This window comes from Danio rerio, chromosome 17 (genome assembly GCF_049306965.1).
Source record: "Danio rerio strain Tuebingen ecotype United States chromosome 17, GRCz12tu, whole genome shotgun sequence".
NCBI classification, from domain to species: domain Eukaryota; kingdom Metazoa; phylum Chordata; class Actinopteri; order Cypriniformes; family Danionidae; genus Danio; species Danio rerio.
In genome coordinates, this window is record NC_133192.1 from 40,032,501 (window position 1) to 40,051,680 (window position 19,180).

At 39.1% G+C, this 19,180-nt stretch overlaps 1 protein-coding gene across 2 annotated transcripts in view; it reads left to right on the forward strand.

Moving 5' to 3' along the window:
- slc25a21 (solute carrier family 25 member 21) overlaps positions 1-19,180 on the forward strand; it is a 203,162-nt gene that overhangs the window by 134,377 nt on the left and 49,605 nt on the right.

Consider the following 19,180-nt stretch of genomic DNA (forward strand, 5'->3'; position numbering starts at 1 on the left):
GGTAAAGATAGTACGTGTCACAGAAGATGTGCAGTAAAGACCTGATTTAATAAATGCAATTCAATTTTTTATTGTTCTTTTTTCATGAAATTGGTCAGTTTGAACAGAAATCTGAATGTTATTTCATATGTCATGCTCACATTAGTGGGGATATAATCACAATGCAGCTAGTAACTGTAATTAAATTACTTATGCACTGAAAAGTAATGTAAGGGATTACTTTAAATTTTTAGGTCATTTAGTAAGAGCTACTTATATATTATAAGCTATTATATACAATATTCAACAGTTATGTAAAAATCAGTTTAGGGAGTAATGGTATTATTTGTTATATAAATATATGTGACAGAATATATTAATATATTAAGAAGCTTATTTATACACATTTCTGACAATTGATATTGAAACGATAAATTAAATAGGGAATTATTGACTATATATAGTGGTTCTTTAAGTATTATGTTTTTAAATGTAGCTAAAGACTCAGTTTGACTTTAGGGATTAAGAAAGTTTCATTTTCATTGTTCATGTTGAAATTTTTAGGGATTTCATGTCATTGTCTATTTTAAATTTTACTGAGTAATTCTATTCTTTTTCAGACACCATAATTAGACAAGTAATTCAAATACAATATTAATTATGTAATCAATTACTTTTTGAAGTAATGCCACGGTCACACTACAGTTTGTGCTTGCAAAATTCAGTCATACGGCAAGATGATTTAGACATTAAAAACAGCGTTCGATTGGTCTATATTTAAATTTCTGTACAGAGAGGTCATGTTTTGATCTTCTATTGGTCTCAAGCAGTCCGATGATGCAATTTTGCGGGTCAGAGTTCACCAAGCTGGATCTTTAAACCCAGAAAACTGTGAAACTTTTTGCACGAGCTTGTGTTTCTGGTCTGTCGCGTTTGCATGTGGATGAATGAAAGTCTATGGGAAGAAAAGTGCAGTGTGGAGGCTCATAAACACCGGGATGCTTTTCGCTTGCGTTTATCTTCAGCAATTTCTGCATTAAAATCCAAGTGATTTACACTGGCGTCGAGCTAAAGAGTATGCAAAATCACTCTACGTTAGATGGCGCTTAATGAAAAACGTAAAGACCCTGGTGCAAAAGGTGGCACTACACAACTTTAATAATAAGAAGAAAGTTGACATGCCTGTTGTTAAAGTTTCTGGTGATTCGAACAAGCATGGATGGCATGCTCCACGTTCATATCGCCTCTGTGCATCTTCTTCAGTGTGTGCTCGCATTGACAGTTTTGTGCTTGAGCGCCCTTAAGTGATCTGTACTGTAACTTCAGCAGCTCCATGCACATGAACAAAAGTGCCAATCTGATTGGTGTAGAAGTTTTTGACATGGCTCCTCAAAACCATAAACAAGCATGAGGTGTTTCTTTAAAAATTACGATTTTACAACTGGCGTTTTACGCGTTAGTGTACACTATCACATTGACACCCTTTATTTAGTTATGAAGCATTGAACGTAAATGAAAAAGCATACAAAAAGTGTTCCATGTGAAAACGGGCCTTGATCGTGGCTTAACTAATACAACACTGGTCGGGGTTTATAGGGTTAACCATTTATTGGACAAAGAACTATATATGGTAACTTCATTGAATTTGAATTTTCATAAAGTCATTAAAGTTGTAAGGTGTTCCGACCCATTTTTTTTTCAATGAATGCCCTATAAGGGAATTTACATATGCAATATAGCCTGATTCCCAAACAAATTACGATAATGAGTAGGAATTTCAGTAAATTTTAGCTTAGAAATTAAACGTCTTCTTTCTCAGTTGAATCAACTAAATATGATGCTTACGTGTGCAACTTAGCTTAGTGTTATATAGTTAAAGATGCATGTTACGCATTCTGTCAGAAAAATCTTAATGAAAATAAAAAAAACAAGAAAGAAGGAATGATAAATAGAAAGAAAAAGCAAATGAATCACGGCCTCACACTAGAGTCACTCAGTATGGAGTAAACAGGTTGTGGGTCGGTACTAAACCTTTACAGCTTTTGGGTGCCCTGCCAAGACCTCTGGCTCTGTGAGTAACTCCCCTCACACATACGCGATGAAGTTTCACATTTTCCGCTACCGTTTTCTGGTAAATAAACTTTTTGAGATGATAATTAGGTTGAATATTTCTACTTTGAAGTGGAAGCGTGATAGTCAAGGTGGCTTGTTTGTGTTGCGATGCGTGGATTTGCATGTGTTTGTTTGTGGCCGTGTGTCTGTGTGTACTCTTGTAGCGACATTCGATACTCTAGAGTCCTGTAGAGTGATTTAGTATCTAGTTGTCCTGGTAGAGGTTTATTACAGGTAAGGCCACAGTTAGGCCACTCTTTCCTCACACGGGGTCAGGGTTAAAAGTGCACTCACTATTTTCTTTGTAATGCTCTTCCTCGAGAAGTGATAAAAGCACTGTCTAAAGAGCGCCAGTTTTATTTATTTGTTTTCTGTGGGTTTCACTGTTAACAGGAGCGCATCTACTCAACTGCATAACGTATACGAGTGTGGCTCGCATATGTGCCCTGATTTTCAGTTTCAGAGTAAATATCCATCTGTCTGTCTGGATGTCTGTCATTCTGTCTGTCTGTCTTTCTTTTTTCTTTCTTTCTGTCTGCCAGTCATATTGTTATATAGATTCTTATGTAGTTAATCCAATTTCTATCCATATATTTTTCTATCCATCCATCCATCCATCCATCCATCAATCTTTCCTTCCAGTTATCCATCCATCAAATTTTCTGCCATCGTTTCATCCATTGCTGTATCGTTTTAAGATTATATGTCCATCAGTCCATCCATTTTGTCCAATACTGTCATTCTATTTCATCTAACCATCTATTCATCTACTCATCTACTCATCCATCCATCATTTTATCTATCTAAAATTTGTATCATCTCTCAATCTATTTGTTAAAAAATGTTAAATTGGTTTATCCAGCCATCAATCTATTTAACCATGCATCCATCCACTATCCATCCATCTATTTCTTTTATCCAAAGTTCAAGCAATCCAACTATCCATCCATCAATTCATCCATTCATGTCAATAATGTATTTCTGACCAGTAAATCCATCTGTTTAAGGTACTATCATTCTATTAATATTTATTTTAATATATAATTAATATAATCTAATTAATGCCAACCAACCAACCAATCTAAACCAACTAATTGATCTAACCAACCAACAAATCAAACAACTTAAACCAACCAACCAACTAACCAACTAAACCAACCAACCAAGCCACCAACCAACCGACCAACCAACCTAAACCAACCATCTGACCTAAACTAGCCAACCAACCAACAGACTTCAACCAACCAACCAACCAACCAACCAACCAATCATTTAACCTAAACCAACCAATCAACCAACTAACCTTAATCAACCAACCGACCTAACCGAATCAAACAATCATCTAACCTAAACCAACCAATCAACAAACCATCCAATCAACCAATCTAAACCAACCTAAACCAACCAACTGACCTAAACCAACCAACCGACTTAAACCAACCAAGCAATCAACCAAAATCAACACAACAACCAACCAATTGACCGACCTAAAACAACCAACCAACCCACCAACCAACCAACCAACCTAAACCAACCAACCAACCGATCAACCGATCTAAATCAACCAATTGACCTTAACCAACCAACTGACCTAACCTAACCAACCAATCATCTAACCTAAACCAACCAATCAACCAACTAACCTTAATCAACCAACTGACCTAGCCCAACCAACCAATCATCTAACCTAAACCAACCAATCAACAAACCATCCAATCAACCAATCTAAACCAATCAACCAACCAACCAAACAACCAACCGACCTAAACCAAACAACCAACTGAACAACAGACCAACCGACCTAAACCAACCAACTGACCTTAACCAACCGACCAACCAACCATCTAACCTAAACCAACCAATCAGCCAAATAACCTTAATCAATCAACTGACCTAAACAAACCAACCATTCACCCAACCTAAACCAACCAACCAACCAACCAACCAATCAATCAACCAACCAACCAAACAACCAACCAATAACCAATCAACCGACCTAAACCAACCAACCAACCAATGATCCGACCTGAACCAACCAACCAATAACCAATCAACTGACATAAACCAACCAACCAACCAACCTAAACCAACCAACCAACCAACCAACCTAAAACAACCAACCAACCAACCTAAACCAACCAACCAACCAACCTAAAACAACCAACTAACCAACTGACCTAAACCAACCAACCAATCAACCGACTTAAACCAACCTAAACCAACACACCAACCAATCAACTGACCTAAACCAACAAACCAACCAATCAACCGACCTCAACCAACCAACCAATCAAACTACCTATACCAACCAACCAACCAACCAACCAACCTGTTCTCTTTTAATGTATTTCTTTCTTTCTTTCTTTCTTTCTTTCTTTCTTTCTTTCTTTCTTTCTTTCTTTCTTTCTTTCTGTTCGTCAATCAATCACTCAATCAAACAATCAATTGATTTTTCCGTTCATTTATCTAAGCATCCAGTAGTTACTCTAACTGTTCTTTATCTGTTTATGCTTCTATCGGTCCATCTACCACTCACTCCATCCATGTTAATGTAATGTAATGTAATGTGTATTTATATAGCGCATTTATTGTGTTTAAGTTAAGTGCTTCACAATCATGAGTCTCTCCACACAACCACCACCAGTGTGCAGCATCTACTTGGACCCTGTTCTGTCTATTATTCTTTCGTTCTATATGAAAATATTTTGCTCTGTCTGTTTTGATCTAATTCTTCAAATTTTCCAAAACAATCAGATACAACTTTGCTGTGGTGGCAAGCTTCAAGTGTTCAAACACTGCTTACATGTAACCTTAAGAAAATATCAAAATGAAGTGCTATGTTTTTCATGTTCCCCTTTTCCTTACTCTCTCTTTCTCTTGGGTTTTCAGCTACACTAAAGCTGGCTAATTGGGGGAATGAAAGGTTAGTAGAGCTGAAATCTATTAGCATAGGTCTCAGAGAGCTGCTGAAGCACAAATGCCCAGCACACCTCCTCTCCATGAGAGCTGCAGGAATGGCTCCTATTAGTGACTGGCTGCCGCTTTAATGTCCGCTGCTCCAAATTAGATGCCAACTAGAGTGAACATTTTTCCCCCCTCTCTCTTTCTTCAACAAGCCGCCTTGGTGGAATCAAAGGCTTTTTTTGTGAGGCGAACCTGACAAAAATGTATACTCAGGAATACATATTTACCCTGTGCAAATGAGGGTGCTGGAGCCATGTAGAGGCGGAGACAGGAATTAGACGACTGAGGGGGCCGTCAATCATACAAACTCACAAACAAACATCTGGAAGCAGATTAGCAGAACATTAAGAGGATGTATTTCAAGGCCATGATTGTTTGTAAGGTTAAATCAATGTTTATTTTAAATCTTACCTCCATTTTTCATACATGTTTACATTCTGGATCAAGCACTTCCAGCTGAATGTAAAATTACAGGTCTTTTCTCCTCTGACTGTCATACAAGTCGCCGGCTTATATCCAGATGATTTCCTTCACAAATAAACGTCACCTCAATAGGACAGGCCTATGTAACACTTATATTCATTTGCGTTCAACGGTGCTCATTTCTGTGTTGGAATGTTGGTGTTTTTTTTCAAAGGGGGCTTGCTAGGCTGAGAGTATGGGGTTTTGGGGGTTAGTTAGACTTCTAAGGAGACAGTGAGACTGGAGTTACAGCTTTTCATTAACCTGGAAACCACCTAGTTACATGGTTCATGGGCTGGTCTCAGCTCACTTGGAGGTAACAAAGGGTGTCAGGCGGCACATTCGGCAGGGGGCGGCTGCTCGGGGCACCCCATCTGACTCTGATCATCATGCCGGCCGCCCTGCCGCACTCATTAGAGACCAGGAATGAGCTTGCATTGCTCTTGTTGAAGGGCTCCGGTTACGTTGCATCACCCCACCTCAAACATGCCATAAACTCCTCCTACAGTCTGTGTTCTTGTATTTTTTTTTTAACAAGGAAGGAAGGTTTGTATTGGAAAATAAATTATCATTAATTGATGACTATATAATGAACTACAGTAATCATTATGTTTATTATGTGTACTGATTAATTAGTCAACTGCATAATAATTAAACACAGAATTGAAAGTTCTTTTTAAAAGAGAAACGATTCTTTAAAACATTTTTTATTGTTTTAATACACGATACTAGTTATTTTGCAACATATAGCATCAGCTAAAAGTTCAATTTAAACTAATGCTTAACTAGGTTTATTTGTTTAATTAGGCAAGTCATTGGGCAACAGTGGCTTGCTCTGTAACCGATAAACAAAACTCAGTGTGTTGACAATATTGACTTGATCATTTTTTCTTTTTTAATATATTTTTTTTATTTCACCCAAGTTGAAATAAGAAATAAGACTTTCTCCAGAACAAAAATATAATAGGAAAAACTGTGAGAAATTATATGAAATATAAATAATAAATAGGTAAATGTATAAAAGAAATGTTGAGAGAGCAAACAATAAATAAGATTTATTTGCTGTTGATTTATGTCTGTATTTTTTGTATTTATAATAAGCAGTTGTGAGTATGCATGTAAAAAGCCCCTACCGTGAGTTTTTGAAAATTACCTTCCATGCAGTGTGCAATACTTCTCTAATTGATGAAAAACAAAAGATTTGACTCAGAGTCATTTAAATTATTTGTCCTTTGTCCGGATCTTTTGCCAGCTCACATTGACGTCGACACGAAACAATACCAAATATGAATGACAATCCAGTAAAAACATGAACGCGCCTTTCACTTCAGACACTAGTGGAGAGCAAAAGATCATGGGATTATCTGATCATGACGTGAAGATTAGTATCACTGAGAGATAGCCAGACATGTGGCTGTGGGGAATAAAGGGTTAGAATTTGTTTTTAGAACAACACCACAGTATAGCCAATTGTTGCTAAGGCCTCCTTTTGTTATTAAAGGGAGGGTCAGCAAAGAATTCTAATGGATGGCACTTTGTCAGTAACTGTTACACAGCTTATATGGACCAGTTTCTTCTTCCTCCAGATCTGTAAATCTCAGGTTATATCTTTATGGACTTTTCACATATTGCATCCAAAACTGCGGTGAAATTGCGATGCATGCTTCTTCCTTTACTGATTTTAATGTGTTTTGTGCTCGCAGTCTCCTTTTGCTTGTTACCATGGCCACCATCTATTGTTCTCACACGCTGTCAGTTTTCAAAATAGTTCAACGATTAATATTGAATGTGTGTCGTTGTTATTACTTGGTTAAGAATAGAGGAATATGCTGGAGACTGCATTGCCTTAATGCACTTCTGCATTGGGCTCACACATACACTCTGTACTCTGAATACTTATTGTGCGTTTTTCTCCGTCTCATGCTGAATGCAGTCAACCAATCACAACAGATTGTGTCATCGGACCAATCAGCACAGATTAGCTTCGCGCTAAGGAGGGGTTTGGGAATGTAGAATCGTTGAACAAATCATATGGGAGTCGTTGGGATAATTAGGTGAAAATAAATGCATTTTATAAGACAATGAAAATGTGTTTTGACCTTCATGCATAGAGACCTGTTGTTGAAGACCCCAAAACCAAAATATGACATTTTAAATTGCAAAATAGGGGTTCTTTATTAATTATTTTAAATTAAAACATAACATATTGTTAAACAAAAAAACAGAAAATGTAGTCAACCATTGTTGAAACTGTCACTGTCATCTGTCAATGCTGAGTGACATTTTTGTCATCAATCCACACATACTTGTGTTCGTGGATCACTTATGATTAAAAAACTACACAGTCACCTACTCATGAGAGTTAGTATGATGACTCAACCGTCGCCAGATCCCACTACTCTTGAAAGTGAGCTTCACGAGACCAGTGACAGATGACGTCCTCTTCTCATGAACGAATGAAGCTGAGAGAGGAGCCCACATGCTTCTACCCCCGACTGGTGACTGAACCCTTGTGCACTCTTGATGGAATCCCTCAACCAGTCCTTAAACAGCAGGATTCAAAGCTCAGAGGACTAAGAGCCGATCCGGCCCAGTAAAGCAGCACGTCACTCAGCTGTGCTCCAGTGATCTCTTAATCCAACCCTGCCCTGGCTGACAGGGTAAACTGCACATGGGTATCCAATTGGGTCTATCTGTGCTTGGAAAAACTGGACTCCAGTCACATCAGCAGTCGGAAAGTAACAACTCAAAAGTCCAGTGAAAAAAGTCCTCTGAACTTCGGTTGTGGCAGTATTTATTATTAAGGGGAAATGTAAAGTCAATACAGAGTAACACAAGACGCTACTATTTTTGGTTTAGTTAATACATTAAAAAGCTTTTATATTAGTGGCTTACCACTGACTTTTTGGCCAAGAGTACAATACTGACTGCCACACCTAATACAGATCACTGGAAATATGGAAAAATTCATTTGTAGTAATAATTATGGAAGATAATGGTAAATAATAAGAGCAATTTGACAATTCTGAAAACACATCAAAAGCTCTGGAGTAATATATTGTAAGACAAATTTTACCTTCCAAACTTCCAAACTCCATTGGAGAACTGTGTTCTCAAGTTCACTGAAGCTAAATTACATTAAATGTGTGTTTATGTAGAATGAATGAAACTTGGCACCAGAATTACTCACACTGAGCATGAAAGACATTTTCATCAGTGAAAAGTTTACATACCTTAACAAAAGCAAAATTCAGCCTTCGCCTTTGTGGGTTTAAATATGGGATGTTTTCACTTTCCTTGAACAAAACAATTGAAGTATAGGAGTTTGATATCCTGACATATGATTGTATTACTGTATGATGGGAATACCAATTTTCTAGTGTTAGTTTTAATACAAATTACTATACCAGGACTGGTGCAACACATCTGGTACTTTGTAGGTTTAAAGTGTATATATTAAACACATTCCTGTTAACATATCACATTTCACCTGAAAAAACTAAAATAAAAACTCCAGTCTTCATTTACTCAACTTCATGAATGACAGTAGAAATGATTGTAGCAAGAAGCTCTGCTATGAACTTGATCATCTTCCACTGGCCAAAGTTGCCCAGCTACATTAAATGCATCCATTGTTTGCTGCATATCCAGGGCCTGGGATTCCATCCCTCTCCTCAAACATCTCCTCTTGCCAGATTCCAAGGCATTTCAAGGCGAGGTGAAAGACATAGTCCCTTCAGCGTGTTCTGGGTCTTCCCCGGGTCCTCCTCTGGTGGGACAAGCTCAGAACACCTCCAAGAAGGCTTCCAGGAGGCATCCGATACAGATGTCCAAGCCACCTTAACTGGTTTCTCTTGATGTGGAGGAGCAGAGGCTCCACTCTGAGTTCCTCCTGCATGACAGAGCTTCTCACCGAATAGTCACCCTGCCAGACTATGAAGTTAATTTTGGCCGCTTGTATTAGAGACTTTGTCCTTTTGGACAAATGCTTATGACCATAGATGAAAGTAGGATTGTAGATTGGCTGGTAAATTGAGAGCGTTGCCTTTCAGCTGAGCTCCTTCTTTGCCACAACAGACTCGTCATTGACCACATTACTGCTGCTGCTGAACCATTCTGTCTGTCAATTTCACGTTCCATTTTTCCCAAACTCATGAAATGAAACCTACTTCAACACCTAACTGGGGACAAAGACTCTCCTATAACCTGTAGATGGCTAGCCACCTTTATTCCAGACAGCCATCATGACCTCGAACTTAAAGGTGTGAATTTTATCCCCACTGCATCACACTCTGCAGCAAGCTGTCCAAGTTCAAGGTCCAGGTCTGATGAAGCCAACAGGACAACATCATCTGCAAATATCAGAGGTAAAATCCTGTGATTTCCGAACCAGACCCCCTTTGCATAATTTGACCTCAGAAATTCTGCCATTAAAAAATAGTGAACAGAATCTGTGACAAAGGGCAGCCCTGCCGGAGATCAGTCCTCTGGCATAGACTTTTCCGGGGACGATAAGAAGTAACACTCCAGTCCCTTCTAAAAAAGGGAACCACCACACCAGTTGCCCAGTTCAGAGATACTGTCCCAGATTTCCACATGATGTTGTAGAGGCGTGTCAGCAAAGACAGCCTCACCCCATCCAGACACTTAAGATACGCAGGGGGGAACTGCTTCCACACTAACACTGTCCACACTATCACTTATAGTAGAGGTGAGGACATTGCTTTAAAACAGGGGTGTCAAACTCAATTCCTGGGCGGCCGAAGCCCTGCACAGTTTAGTTCCAACCCTGCTCCAACACACTTACCTGTAGGTTTCAAACAAGCCTGAAGGACTCAATTAGTTTGATCAGGTGTGTTTAATTAGGGTTGGAACTAAACTGTGCAGAGCTGCGGCCCCTTTGGAACTGAGTTTGACACCTGTACTTCAAAGGTTCAGGACACCCTGGAGAACTTTTTTTTTATATTAACAGATTTGTGTGTGTTGAGCATCAGTTAAGACAATGTTAGCACCTGTCAGCTTTAATTGTGGGGAAAACTGCATAATTTTGAGCTTTTGTCAGCTAATTTCAGCTTCCGGGTTTAAAGGGATTTTTGGGGCGGGATCAAAATCGGCGACGTAGCGCAGTACTGCAAGTGCAATGATGACGCGTCAGTTTCTCATTATTATTCACAGCAGAGATTTCTTATCCTATGAGAAGAGCCGGCTGCTTAATTATTCATGAGACCTGCCAGACCTGCCAGTGTCAAGCCCGAGCTGTGAGACACGGACGGACCCATATGCGTTTGTTTTCATGATCCACGGGTTTGTTGCATGTTTTCCCCCGCGATCTCGTCAGGGCCGATCACACAGCAAAGCTGTGTGTGTGCTGCAAGCATTTTCGTCGGGAGAGCAGCACGAGAATTAGAGAATGGCGGACGCTGTCTTTTATCAGGAGTTTGTTTACATTCAGACACATCACTGTGCTGCTGTGTTTGCCTAAATCCTCCAAATTACCAGCAGGGCTAATGGTTAAAATAGACAGGTCAGGAGACCTGCTGCGCTGAGTCTGCTGGATACGGGGATTGAGGGAGAAGTCCTCATTTAAAGGGTTTACATGAACACACTTATCTTTATAATGCTATAAATTGTGGTTATGTGTATATGAAATTACGAATAACAAATGTAGCAGGGCATTAAATCACTGTTCATTTCTTTGCATTTTAACTTTGTAAACTATAAACTCATGTGTCTCCTCACGGTTTGTCTCATTTTTGTGAGCCAACTGACAACAACAGTTGTTTGCTCACGTTCTCCCCTGCTGGCTATGCCCACTCCTGCCCGATGCTCGCAGAGCTCCATGCCCATTAATCATGCTTCTTTTGAAAAAATTCTGAAGTAGACTTTAACCGAAATTGGGGGTTGTCATGGCCCTTTAAAATGTTCCATGTATCATCAAGGGTTTCAGTCACTTTAGAATGGCTCACCATTTTAAATTGTAAGTGGATTAGGAAACTTCTAACCAGGTGCCAGATTAACATCACGGACAGGGAGAAATCTAACTCAAAGTTACTCAAATTTACTTAGTTACTCAGAGTACTCGGTCACACTTTACAATAAGGCTTATTAGTTAATGTTAATTAATGCATTTACTAAGATGAACACACTATGAATGATACATTTACTACAGTATTCATGTTAGTTAACGTTAGTTAATGAAAATTCAGTTGTTCATTGTTTGTTCATGTTAACTTAGGTGCATTAGCTAATGTAAACAAGCAGGGACTTGGATGTTAATAATGCATTAGTAAACGTTCAATTATGATTAATAAATGCTGTACAAGTGTTGTTCATGATTAGTTCATGTTAGTAAATGCATTAACTAATGAACCTTATTGTAAAGTGTTACCGAGTACTCAAATTTTGATGAGTTTTTTTTTTCCTCCAAATATCATTCATTCATTCATTCATTCATTCATTCATTCATACACTTTCCTTCAGCTGATTCATAATCAACACTCGCAATAAAACGTCAACTACTCTGGCATATGTTTTATGCAACAGATGCCCAACCAGGTGAAACACAGAACCACCCTCTTGGAAACTCTCCTGATTTCTTTAAGGGGAGGCATCTGTGTGCGGGTTTTTGGGCTATTTTTGTTCTGATATTTCAAAATAAGTGCACACACTTTACATACTCTATGAATGCAAGACAAGGAAATAGGATAGCTATTTTTGCTCCAATAGCTGCAACTGCAAGACTACATTGACACATGCAAAAAGTTCAAAACATTTAATTCCCAGTTCACTTCTATAATTTTACCTCTTGTCCACTTAGTGTGGACAAAACTGCATCTTATTTCTGAGTGTAAGCATGTCATGGAGACCAAAAGCCAAGCTCCACTTGCATTTCCTTCAGAAAATGAACAACTACTGTGCTCATGGCCCACGTACCGGAGGTGTGACTTCCCGCTGATGTGACTGCCATTGCACATTATGACCTGGTATTAAACAAGTCTGCTGGAAGGAGTTGTCACAAACACCCAAATGCATTAAGTTACAAACTTACTGAATAAAGCAAAAATGTCCCAGTGTGCTGAAATGACCCGTTTTAGAGAAGCAGTAAAGTGCCTGATGAAAACTCATTTGTCTCCGATGTCTGTCAGACGCCTCACAGCATCTGTGACCCACTCCTTCAGGGTTTTGTTTTGCAGCGGTCGCGTTCCTAACAAGCAGGGGGTAAGAGGCGCAAATGGTGAGTTGTAATTCAAAGACTCTGGTTTCTGTTGCAGAAGAAGCAGTGAATTCAGTATTGATGAGCATGTTCTGCACTGTCCTGACTGTCTGTGTAATAGCTGCCAGTCTCCTGCTGTCTGAGAGGTCTCAGTCAGCCATTTCCTTACTTCAAAGCAGCCATAAGCTGGACTGAGAGAAATTATCTAGAGTCTCTCAATCTTATATTTCCAGTGCAGCAATGTTTGCTTAGATGAGCAGAAAGAATAAACCTACATGCATTCTCTATCATTGAAACTAATGTTTCACTACTTATTCATAGTTAAATAGTTTTCTATGACTAAGCAAGTGTATAAATATTTGCAATTAAATAATAATATCTAAAAGAAAACTCTGTAAAGTATTTTCAAGCTAATCAACTTGCACTCAGGACCATTCTCTGAGACAGTGGATTTATACTATATATTTATATAATAATAAGGTAATATTTTTATCTATCTCATCTGATTTATATATCGCTTCTGATTACTGTGCAATATTCTGCAATATCAGAACTGGTACAGCCTCTTCACCCTTCTGTATTACTCCACCCACATAGAGTGACAGCTGATCAATAAACTCACTACAGTTTGACAAATCGACGAATTATAAGGCTATATCTGACATTTTTGTCAAAGTTGAGTTATTGAGAAATTCTTATTAATTGACAACTTGTTTACATTATGGGGTGTTTTTTATAAGTTGTTTACATTTTAAGACTATTTTTTTTTTAAAAAGCAAATGTTATACAGATACTGTTTGCTATGGAATGCAAAAACTTTGAAGCTTAATATTTCAAAACCATTCAGAACGCAGATAGAACCTTATAATTGCAAGGTGACGAAATATTGCAGATGTAGGACAACATATTGCACTATAGAGGCCTCTTTAGGTGAGAATGTAGTTGTTTAGATTGTGTCTTTTATTCATTTTCTTGTCGGCTTAGTCCCTTTATTAATCCGGGGTCGCCACAGCGGAATGAGCCGCCAACTTATCCAGCACGTTTTCACACAGCGGATGCCCTTCCAGCCGCAACCCATCTCTGTGAAACATACTGTACACAACCACATACACACACACACTCATACACTACGGACAATTTAGCCTATCCAATTCACCTGTACCGCATGTCTTTGGACTGTGGGGGAAACCAGAGCACCCGGAGGAAACCCACGCGAATGCAGGGAGAACATGCAAACTCCACACAGAAACGCCAACTGAGCCGAGGTTCGAACCAGCGACCCAGTGACCTTCTTGCTGTGGGGTGACAGCACTACCTACTGCGGCACTGCATCACCTAGATTGTATCTATGCAGTTTATTCATAAGGATAGTGTAGTGCCTATTTTAAAATATTTATAATTTCTGAGAGACCGCATCAACGGCCATTAGCCTGTCTCACTGAGCAAAGACATTGGACGTTGTCCATCCACAAGATGTTTACAGAGACCATGTAATAAGCCCTAAGGCGTTTTTTTTTTTTTTTTTTAACTACAGCTGAACAAAACTGGTGAGCGACATTCTAATCTCTCTCTCTCTCTCTCTCTCTCGTGTATGTTGTAGTGCTGTATTTACTGTATGCCATAGTAATTGCAGTATATTGAATATGAGATGGGACTCACATATTAGGAATGTATTTATTATGTGTTGGCCACTCTTTGTATAACCCTGAGTTACTTTTTGGTTGACCATCTGTCTCTAATAAGTCTCCTGTTTTCATTACAGCAGACTAGTTAAGCAAAAAGAAAGAAGAAATGCCTGCATGTGTTTAGCATTTTTCCTTATCGCAAACACAACAGTAGTCTGGTAGTCATTGTGTTGCTTTGGCTTTTTCAGGGTTAATTATTGTGATATCCAGATTGCAGCAGAGAAATACTGGAAAATGTCTCTAGACTAATGGCATTTTATGCCTTTCAGCCTTATAATAATAAAATGTGAGCAAAATTACCTGTTTTGTCATCACTTTAGACATTACGCTAGAGAATCATTTAAATAATAGCTCTAAACTGACATTGGTGAATTAGTAAAGGCTTCTGCTGTTCTGAGGTCAGCTGCAGATGTGAAGGAATGGTAGAAGAAAGTACTTCCTCGTACAAAAAGCATTTTTAGACTGTGTGAGTTTGATTTTCTTTTTTCTTTACATGACTAGGCCATCAAACTGTTGTATAAAAACAATATCACACTCGTAGCAGTGCAATATGGCTGTATATCGTCACTAAATACTCTTGAGTTGTATACCTCCCAACAGTGCCGATATACAGCCATATCACGTACTGCTAGTCTATATATGTGTTATAGATCTTGAAGTGTTGACTTGTTGACTTATATTATGAAAGAACCACCATTTCAGCTTAAACACCTTTAATATTATATGAAAAAATTGCCTAAATAATTCTAAATAAATTTATTACACATTTAGTTTTACTTTATATTAAACGGTCATAGTTAAGGTACACAAACATAAAGTACAATTTACTTACTGTGTTCATATTTTATTGTAGAACACATATTGAAGTAGGATGCTGGAAAAGTTAGGAACAGGTCTGGTGATATGGATAGGTTTAAGGGTGGGTTAATGTGAAGGTATGGGTCAACAGTGTAATTATAAATGTTGTTACAGAAATTAATTATACTACGAATATAATTATAATATTATTTATAAAATTGAAGTACAAATTACAGGTACAGTATGTACACAATAAGTGCATTCTACCAAATGATTCATTTAAATCTAAGTACGTAGTTAAGACCACTTAATATAAAGTGGGACCACAAATTTTAACATTGGGGTTAAAAAATTCTCTTTATGAGGTGTATCGACCAGAAATACTTTCAACTTTTATGAACCAATTTCGTTGCAAGAATGTGTTTTATGGAAAAGCCTCATTAGAAAGGTGTCCGGTTGGGTTCAGTTAAATCTGTAACTTGCATATTTTTACAGAACATTTGTTGATTAGCTTATACATAATCATCACTTGCTTGTGCTTGGAATGTCAAAGCTAAGTTTTCACAAGAGGTCAGCCAGAGTTTGGCAACCTGGGGCACAAATCAGAGTGGCTGCGAGAGGAGAGCATTTTGTTGGATTTCTAACTGGCCATCTTAAGGACGTCATTCCTTGTCATCCCCCCATCCTGGACTGCTTCATTACCTTATTCTCAGTAGGTCCTGTTGGCCTGTGGTGCCGCTGAAACCCAAGCTGTCCTAACCCAGACCAAGACCTAGAAGCATGTGGTGTCACAAGCGCCATGACTTTATCACTTCCCTTTTGCCCCATCTTCCATCTTTGGCTTTATCTCCTTCCCTCCAAAGGCTCAGCTTTATAGGCCACCTCCAGCCACAGGCCCAGCGGTATTAACCTGCAAAGCCAGAAGAACAGAGGACGGCAGCTATGTATGTCTGCTGTGAATCAAGATGCTTTTACTTTTCCCTGTGGTTTCTAGAGGCATTGCATTTCATTGGTTTTATGTCTATTTTCACCACGCTGTTCAAGTATCAATGGTGTTTTGCTTGTGTTCAGTCCGATTAATGCAGTTGCACCACATCATTTTGCTGTTCATGGGTATCATGATCACAGACAGTCGATTGGTCCTCGCTGCTCTAAGTTTGATTGGATGTCGGCATCTGCCATATTGGAGCATTTAGGTTAGAGAGGTTTAACCTCATGTACCATTGCAATGGACGTCTGCCATCTTTATGATCCTGCTCATTAAAATTAACTGTCTGGCTGTAAAAAATAGATTTCCTTTTAATGCTGCCTTCTGGATTCTCTTATGCGCCGCTGATTGTGTGTAAAAGAAACCTCGCTCACATGCTTCTTTCGCTTTTTCTAATTTTACTTTCATTTCAGCTCTTGATGAAAGTGTTGTTGGTTCAGAGGCAGCAAATGAAAAACATATTAACATGGCTAATGAATAATTGAAATCGATAAATACCTTGCCCAAAAAACACTGGTAAATAACTCAATTTAGTTGAGAAATGGTTTATGGATGGAGCGATTGAGGCAAATATATTGCTACAAATTACAATAAAATTGAATGTGTAATCATTTGCCAGAAGTTTTTTTTATGCATACTACACAATATTTAGTTATCATGGTACCAGACTTGAAACATAGACTGCCAATAATAAATGCCAACCGTTGATACATTTTCCTGTGACAGCTAAAGTAACGCCGTGGTAAAAATGAAAAAGTAATTCCTGCTAAAGTTATAAATGGCACATTTGCCGGATGGTTTTCCATTCATGAGACCTTGTTTATCATGATTGATGTTCATAAATGAAATAATGCAGTTCCCGCTCCACGCTCTATTCTTTGGGGGAATACCCCTTCATTTAACAAGGCAAATTTAAGAGACCATTTTAAAAGTTTAGCCTGCCCCTTTAAAGGCAAACCCATCAACTCAATTCTTTTGATCAACCCAGTAACCTCCCGCCCTTCCCAAAGGGCTTTTTTTAACACCATCATTATTAGGCCTCAACCCATCAAGCTTGTCTTCCAGCAGGTCACAGCCCCCCCTGTCGGACCCAGTGCTGGCCTATTACATACAGGGTCTGAAAAGGGACAAGGCCCTAGAACACTTCACTCCTGTCTATAAAAATACAAAGAGAAGGTGTTCTCCTGCTCTTTATTCTCTCATTTACCTTCCTGTCAGAGTGCTCAAAGTTCGCATTTTACAGGGAGTTTGGGGTCAGGTGGAGATGGTTGGGTTATTTACCCCTGGTGCTTATTTCAACCACAGAGGCTCCATGTTGGCCTTACCTTCACCTTCACCTGGCTATCCATGATGACGCTCTGGTCCTATAAAAACAGTACAGAAGGTCATTGAAGGTTTTTGATGAACTCACAGATATCATCACCCGCAAGTATATCTTTTCTTTTTGGGTTTACTTTGAGAGGGATTCTGAGAGCTGGATCTTTAACAAAGCCCCTGGGCTTTTCACAGTTCCTCTGTTTGTTGACTTTACAACCAGGAGCTTGACTGCAAGGTCGATTGAATCAGCCATCAACTCTTTTTTACTGGAGTCTCTGAACTGTCAATTTCTGTCTTCAAATTTGGATATACCTCTTCTTCTGGGCAGAGAATTCATGCAAAGACAAAACTGTCCACAGTATCTACAGCTCATTTGGCATTCAGCAGAGAAGACCTGGTGACACTTTCTGAGAGTCCAGAGGCATCTTCTGTTGCCAAATCTTCCTTATTATCTTCCACTCCCCGGGCCATGACGTTTGGTCCAGAGCATTTATGGCAGGGTAGGCAAGGGGCATGAGGAAATGAGGTGACCCCAAGGTCAACAGCGGAGTCAGGCGGCTGAACGTGAACCGTAGCCCTGCCACCTCTGGGCTCGCATGGGTTGGGCCATCCAAAAATGGAAACTTGGGCATCTGTGGGACAAAGCTGTCTTCATTCCTTGACCTTCCTCTCATGTGTCTTTAATTAAGTCCGATTTGAATTTGTTTACAAGCTCCACTGGTCTTAAATCTTTTGGTTCGTTGCCCCATGCTTTTGCATGCCCCATCCCTACATTCCCACTCACTTGACTGCCTGCTGTTTCAGAGTCCCTCTTTTCTTCTTTCTCTTTAATATGGTGTTGGACGTTCGTTTATGATGCTTTTTTAACTGGTTCTTAGGCACAAGTTACAAGCTATTTGGGAATCTACAAAATTGGATGCTGGGGACACCCCTCTAAGATGTTAATCTGTTGCCGATATGAAAGGCTGCTCACCTCGGTAAACCCCCTCATCCGATTGAACCAGGGCACTTTTATGGCCCCATCAGGCACCCGCCTGGATGACTTACTGCTGACCTATTGACCTGGCAGTCAAAGCCATATGAGGAGAATCTTTCTCTTTCTGTGTCTTCTCAGTTTGGTCTGAGTTCATCTTTTTACACTTTGAGGGCAAAGGTTGATTTATTTATCGTTACTATAGTGCCCAAAAGATACCCAGCCTAAACCGCTGTAAATTATCATGGCATGTCAGCCTGTAAACAGATCATACCATGTGTTGTCAAAGTACCAAAGGTCCTAATGTTGCTTTTGTTCATTTCTTTGTGCTAAAATGTCTGTATTTCATGAACCATGTTGGTGGTGTTGGGGGGCGGCGGTAAAGCAGTAAATCCTTTTCCCCAAGCTCACGCTCAGCGCTAGTTCCACGTTAAACATTTACATGGTTCAGTTTGCTCTTTATTAGGGAGTTACTAGCATGCTTGTTGCTACAAAAACACATCTTGACCATTTGTATCGTATTAAAACATTTACACAGAACTTCAGAACTGTTACTAGGAGGTTACTAGCATGTAGGCGACAAAGTTAGCAGCTTCAAGGTCTGTGGCTATTGGAGAAGCAAAGCTAATTGGTAAGGATGGGTCAAGTAAATGTTTGAGTTCTCCACTGTGCTAAAGGGACCGAGAAAG